The sequence below is a fragment of the Marmota marmota genome, unplaced genomic scaffold (genome assembly GCF_001458135.2).
Source record: "Marmota marmota marmota unplaced genomic scaffold, marMar, whole genome shotgun sequence".
Lineage (NCBI taxonomy): Eukaryota > Metazoa > Chordata > Mammalia > Rodentia > Sciuridae > Marmota > Marmota marmota.
The window spans coordinates 1,480,363-1,486,308 of record NW_025999891.1 but is presented as its reverse complement, the minus strand read 5'-3'; the positions used below and the strand labels follow the sequence as shown (position 1 = coordinate 1,486,308).

General features: G+C 48.0%; 1 protein-coding gene and 1 non-coding gene across 8 annotated transcripts in view; both read left to right on the top strand.

The window, feature by feature from the left end:
* Window positions 1-715, top strand: part of Serpinf2 (serpin family F member 2) — an 8,611-nt gene extending 7,896 nt beyond the window's left edge. For all 7 annotated transcript variants that reach the window (XM_048793169.1, XM_015501013.2, XM_015501011.2 and 4 more), the window contains one exon: window positions 51-715. The gene's annotated coding sequence lies outside the window, so the exon portion shown is untranslated. The remainder of the gene's footprint in view (window positions 1-50) is intronic.
* A 1,067-nt stretch (window positions 716-1,782) lies between these two features.
* Window positions 1,783-1,870, top strand: LOC125613767. The gene has a single exon (XR_007344338.1). It is a non-coding gene; the product is annotated as a small nucleolar RNA U83B (small nucleolar RNA).
* The last annotated feature ends 4,076 nt before the right edge of the window (window positions 1,871-5,946 follow it).

Here is a 5,946-nt window from a genome sequence, read left to right as displayed (position 1 = left end):
AACCTGAGCTCTCAACTTGTTGCTGACTCTTCACCTAGCTTGGTGGGATGGGGGGGGGGCGGACTGGGTGGGCCTTCTGGGAAAGGGGAGGAGCCATTCTCTCCCAGCTCTTCCTGGGGAGTCTGGGGAATGGGCTGGGGCTGGAAGCCGGCAGGCATTAGGGACTGTTGGGTTGGATCCCTCTTCATTTCTTCCAAAGAGGCTCAGAGGATGTCCATTTGGGAGCTGGGGTGGTAGGACAGTGGTGGATCCAGTTTTGTCAGGAAGCAAACTAGGTTAGTCCCTAAATCAGCCGGGACACTGGAGGGAGGGCTGTCTTTGGCCTTATCCCTGAACTCCCTGGCTGGGGAGAAGAGAGGCCCTGGTGGTGGTTCAGAAGGCGGAGCATTGCCCTGGGTCCCGCCTCTGCCTCTCATGGGACCTTGTATCCTTCTCCATAGGTCAAGGTTGACATTACCTCTGATGTAACCTGCTAAAGGCCTACCAGCCTCCAGCCCATCCCAGATGTCCTGCCCGCCCCCGGTCTCCTGTCCATACACCCTCATCCTTAGAGATGCCAACACTGCCAGGATTCCCCTTCCTTCCTCTCTCCTGTCTTCCTCCTCTGCCGGGAGCTCAGGGGCTGAGGCAGGGAAGGGTCTCATTAGCTCTCTCAGGCTCTTTTGTAAAGTTTTTGTAGTGATTTTTATGCCACCTGAATAAAGAATGAATGGGCTGGGCTGTTTAGATGTCACTGTTCTGAGTAGGGCCGTAGGTAGGGCCAAGAGCAAGTGGGGGCAGAGGGGAGGCAGGGAGGCGGCCACAGAGCAGACTGCAGGGAGCCCTCTCTGTGCCACGTTTGGTCTCTGGCCAAATGCCAGTCCTCTCCAGGGCCACCTCCATGCCAGCCTGGCTCTGCTCTCGGCCTTTTCCTCTCCACATGCCTCTGGCAGCCGGCAACAAAGGCAGCTCAGAATAGCCCCGGCCTCCTGGTTTGCGAGAACTGGCAATTAGGGGGTTTGTGGGGCTTTTAATTACACATCAGCCCCTCTGCCAGGAGCTGGCGCCCGCCAGCCGGGGGCAGGCTGACAGCTGGAGGCCATCATGCCTGAGGATTTGGGGAACAAGGTTGGGGGTACCTTGGCACAGGGCTGCAACTTCCTCTGTGAGAGTCCAGGAACTGGGGGCAGCACGGGTGTCTAAGTGGGCGGGGCCTGTGGGGGTGGCCACGCCTCCCTGCTGGGCCTTCTTCTGTGAGTGCAGGGTGTCCATTTGGCAGCAGCCCCTTGGGTCCTAAAGTGCTGTGGTTAAGAGCAAGTGCCTGGAGGTCAGAGAGACCTGGCTTCTCCACGCTTATGAGCTAGCGGCATGGGGAGGTGGATAAAGAGAGAAGTGCACGATGTCAGAGAGTTGCTGGGACGGATCGCTAGGGCTCCAGGGCCACGGTGAAAATGTGGTTTTTGTCTTGGGAGAGGTAAGAAGTCACTGGAAGGTTAACTCACCCATCAACCAACTTCAGTTTTACCTCTGGTCTTTCATAGTGCTCTCCTCCTCTCCATTTCAGCTACCAGTGCCCAGGCCACTAGTCATCACTGTCCAGGGTCACTGCCATTGCCTGAGTCTCCCTGATGCTGGTCTGCTGCCTTAATGGTATCCTCTGTCCTGCAACTCTTTACTGAGCACCTCCCAAGTGGCCAGTCTCTGCAAATGCAGCAATAATAAAGAAAATAGGATCTCCATTACCCTGAGCCCAAGCCCAAGTGGTGGAGTGGTCTAGATAGTAAGTAAAAATTCAAGATAAAGTTCAGCGATGAAGCCTGGAGTGAACAGGAGGCACAGCAGCTCATCAGACTGTGGGACTGTTCCTTGTTGCCTTCCTACTGAGAGAAAAAGCAAAACAAAACAAAAACAAGATCCAGTAAAAAAGCCCCGTGCAGTGGCACATTCCTGTAATCCAGCCACTTGGGAGGCTGAGGCAGGAGGATCTCAAGTTTGAGGTCTGCCTCAGCAACTTAGTGAGACTCCATCTCAGGAAGAAGAAAAAGAGAAGATCCATTAAACAGTATGAGAACTGCTTTAAAGAAAACTCACATGGCAGTGCGGTGGCACACGCCTATAATCCTAGTGGCTCTGGAGGCTGAGGCAGGAGGATCACAAGTTCAAAACCAGCTTCAGCAATTTAGTGAGGCCCTAAACAACTCAGTGAGACCCTGAATAAAAAAGAAAAAAGGGCTGGGGATGTGGCTCAGTGGTAGAATACCCCGGGGTTTGATTCCCTGGTACAAAAAGAAAAAGAAAAAGAAAACTCACATGTGTAACTAGGAAAGTCCTTTCCAAGGGTGACATCTGAGCAGCAAGACGGATATTAAAATGACCTGACCATTTAGAAAGACCTGATCATTTAGTGCTCAGGATGAGGCAACAGTCAGGGGCAAAGGCCCTGGGGCACAAAAGGATTTGGATTTTTGGAGAGACAGAAGGAAGGACAGTGTGATGAGAGTGTGAGAGGCCAGAGAAAAAATAAAAAGATGAAACTAGAGCTGGATGGAGTCAGATCATGTGGGTCCTTGCAGGCCAGAGCCAGGGGTTTGCATTTTATCTCAAGTACAAAGGGAAGCTGTGCAAGAGTGTTTCGCTTTAAATTTTTTAGTTGAAATATAATATGAAAAATATACAATTGTAGCTATATATAAGCTTAATATATTTTTTTTTCTCCTGCACTACTGGGGAATAAAACCCAGGGCCTTGCACATGCTAGGCAAGTGGGCTCTACCACTGAGGACATTCCCAGCCACTAATTAATATTTTCATGAATCAAATATCCCTGTGCAACCAGCACCCCAAACAAGAAACAGACTTCACATTCCTGTCTCTGGTGACAGCAATGAGTTTTTACTTGCTTTCAGGCTTTAGATAAAGGGATCTCACAGTCTGTGCTCTCTCATGTCTGTCTGGCTTCTTTAGTGCAACCTCATGGTTGTGAGAACCATCTGTGTTTTCGAGGATGGCAATACTCTGTCACTGTGGAAGCCTTTTAATTGCAGGATGTCATGATTTGAGTTGAGTTCTGGAAGGCTCCCTTGGCTCCCATGTGGGGAACAGACTGGAATGATAGGCGAAGGAAGATGGGTAGACAGGCAGGAGATGAAGGTACCTTGGCCCAGGTGCTGGCTATGGAAATAGGGGAAGCAGTCAGAATCGAGGTGTATTTTTCAGATGGACATTATAGAATTTGTGGGTAGAGCCAGGCATGGTGGCACATGCCTGTAATCCCAGCTACTTGGGAGGCTGAGGCAGGAGGATCACAAATTTGAGACCAGCCCAGGCAACCCTGACTCAAAAAAATAAAAAAAGGCCTGGGGATGTAGCTCACTGGTAAAGTGCTCCTGCGTTCAATCCCCAGTACTGAATAAAAGAAAAAGGAGAAGGAGAAGGATGACTTGTGGATAGATGGTGTGGGAGATGAGAGAATGAGAAGGAAGACTCAAGGATGTGGGGCTCATCGTTAAATTCCTTGGTCTTTTTTGTTGTTGTTGGGTACCGGGGATTGAACTCAGGGGCACTGGACCCACTGGGCCACATCCTCAGCCCCATTTTGTATCTTATTAGAGACAGGGTCTCACTGAGTTGCTTAGTGCCTCCCCATTGCTGAGGCTGGCTTTGAACTCACGATCCTACGGCCTCAACCTCCCGAACCACTGGGATTACAGGTGTGCTCCACCACACCCAGCAAATTCTTAGGCCTTTTATTTGTTGTTTGTTCTGTGGTCCTGGGGATGGAACCCAGAGCCTGACACATGTTCTCACTGGGCTACATCCCCCACACTCGTTTTTTTTTTTTTTTTTTTGTTTTGAGGAAATAGATTAGTAACAGTCCCTTTTACTGTGATGGGATGCAGAGTGAAGGACAATTATAGGGTGGGTTGGAGAGTTCCATTTTGAACAAGTTATGGTGGAAATACCACAGGAACACAGGGTGATTGGCTGTACATTCCAGTTGGCTTGGAAAGTTTGGGTTATGCCTGTGGTTCTACCATAATTAGTTAGCACCCCCTTTTGCTTTTAGAGGTGTCCCTGTTTAAATGATCAGTTATAGGTTCATCGTACTTACCTGGCATCCATGTGGACATGGTAGGAGTGCAATTGCTGGGTCAAGTAGACAATTGGATATTTGGATCAGAAATAGAAGTGCGTAGCTGAGAGCATGTAAAGTCATAGGGTCTGGGTAGAGGTCATCCTTAGCATGTGCAAGGTCCTGGGTTTGATCCTTAACTCCCCACCAAAGTCATGGAACTATAGGAAGCCACTTAAGGGGAGGTGATGCTAATAGAGAAGAGGGGGTCCCAGGGTCAAGCCAGCAGAAGAGACAGAAAAGATGAGGTATCGTGAGGTAGAAAGAATGGAGGGGCATGGAGTATGGATTTCAAGGAAGGAGAATGGTCCATTAGGGCTGGGGATGTGGCTCAAGCGGTAGCGCGCTCACCTGGCATACGTGCTCCCTGGGTTCGATCCTCAGCACCACATACAAACAAAGATGTTGTGCCCGCCGAAAACTTTAAAAATAAATAAATAAATATTAAAAAAAAGAGAGAGAGAGAATGGTCCATTGCTGCCTGCTGTCAAGGACAGAGGTGTCCCCTTGGTGCTGAACACCAGGTCATCCAGGAAGGTGGCAACAGCAGTTTCAAAGAATAGTGGGCACAGGAGCAAGGCGTTTGGAAGGAAATGGGACCTGAGAATGTGTAGATACATGAGTAAATAACTCTTTCCATTGTGGCTGTGGAGGAGACCAAGAAATGGGTGTGACTTTAGGGGATGTGGCCTAAAGAGATGTCTTTTTGATTTTTTTAATTTAAAAAAATTGGGGGGAGGTACTTGGGATTGAACCCATGGGGCACTCTATCATTGAGCCCCACCCCCATTCTTTATTATTATTTAACTTTTGAGACAGGGTCTGGCTGAGTTTTACAGGCTGGCCTTGAACTTGGGATCTGCCTACCTCAACCTCCCAGGTAGCTGGGATTATGGATGTGTGTCAGTGTGCTCAGCTTCACTATGTAAATTTCAAATCCCTGAATGATATATAGTTTGTCTTGCATCTTTTGAAACCTTACATAAAGGCATCAGACTGTTCATTTCTTTCTTCAATTTGTGCCCCTCCACCTTGTAAGAGAAGTCTGTTTGGATATATGTGGTTTAACTTTGTTATTTTTCATGGTTGTAAATTTTTCCCTCTTTTCAAATGTAATAGTTACTTTGTTTTGTTTTTTCAGGCCTGGGCATTTAACCCTGGGGTGCTCCAACAATGAGCTATATCCTCAGCTCTTTTTATTTTTTATTTTTTTAAATTTTGAAAACGGTTCTTGCTAAGTTGTTGAGGCTGATCTTGAATTTATGATCCTCCTGCCTCAGCCTTCTGAGTAGCTGGGATTACAGGAGGGTGCCACCTCACCCAGTCCTGTTCTGTTCTGTTTTTGAGACTGGGTCTCGCTATGTTGACCAGGCTGGTCTTGAACTCTTGGGAAAAAGTGATCCCCTGCCTCAGCTGTCAGAGTAGTTGGGACTACAGGTGTGTGCCACTGTAGCTGGCTTGCTTAGGTACCTTTTGACTCCATGGGGGAAAAAAAATCTAAGTTTTTTTTTTTTTTTTAAGAATTAAACGCTTCCCATTATAATTGGTTCTCAAGGACATATAATTGGTTCTCAAGGACATATATATGGTGTGGTGATGTGCTGGATGTCTTTTGGAATAACTGTGATAGTTATGGATGTTGCACAACTTGGTGTCTTCAAAAACACCAACCAAGCTGGGTGTGGTGGTGGCATGCCTGTAATCCCAGCAACTGGGGAGGCCGAGGCAGGAAGATCACAAGTTCGAGGCCAGCCTCAGCAGTTTAGGAAGGCTCTAAGCCACTTAACAAAATCTTGTCTCAAAAAAAAAAAAAAAAAAAAAAAAAAAAAAAAAGG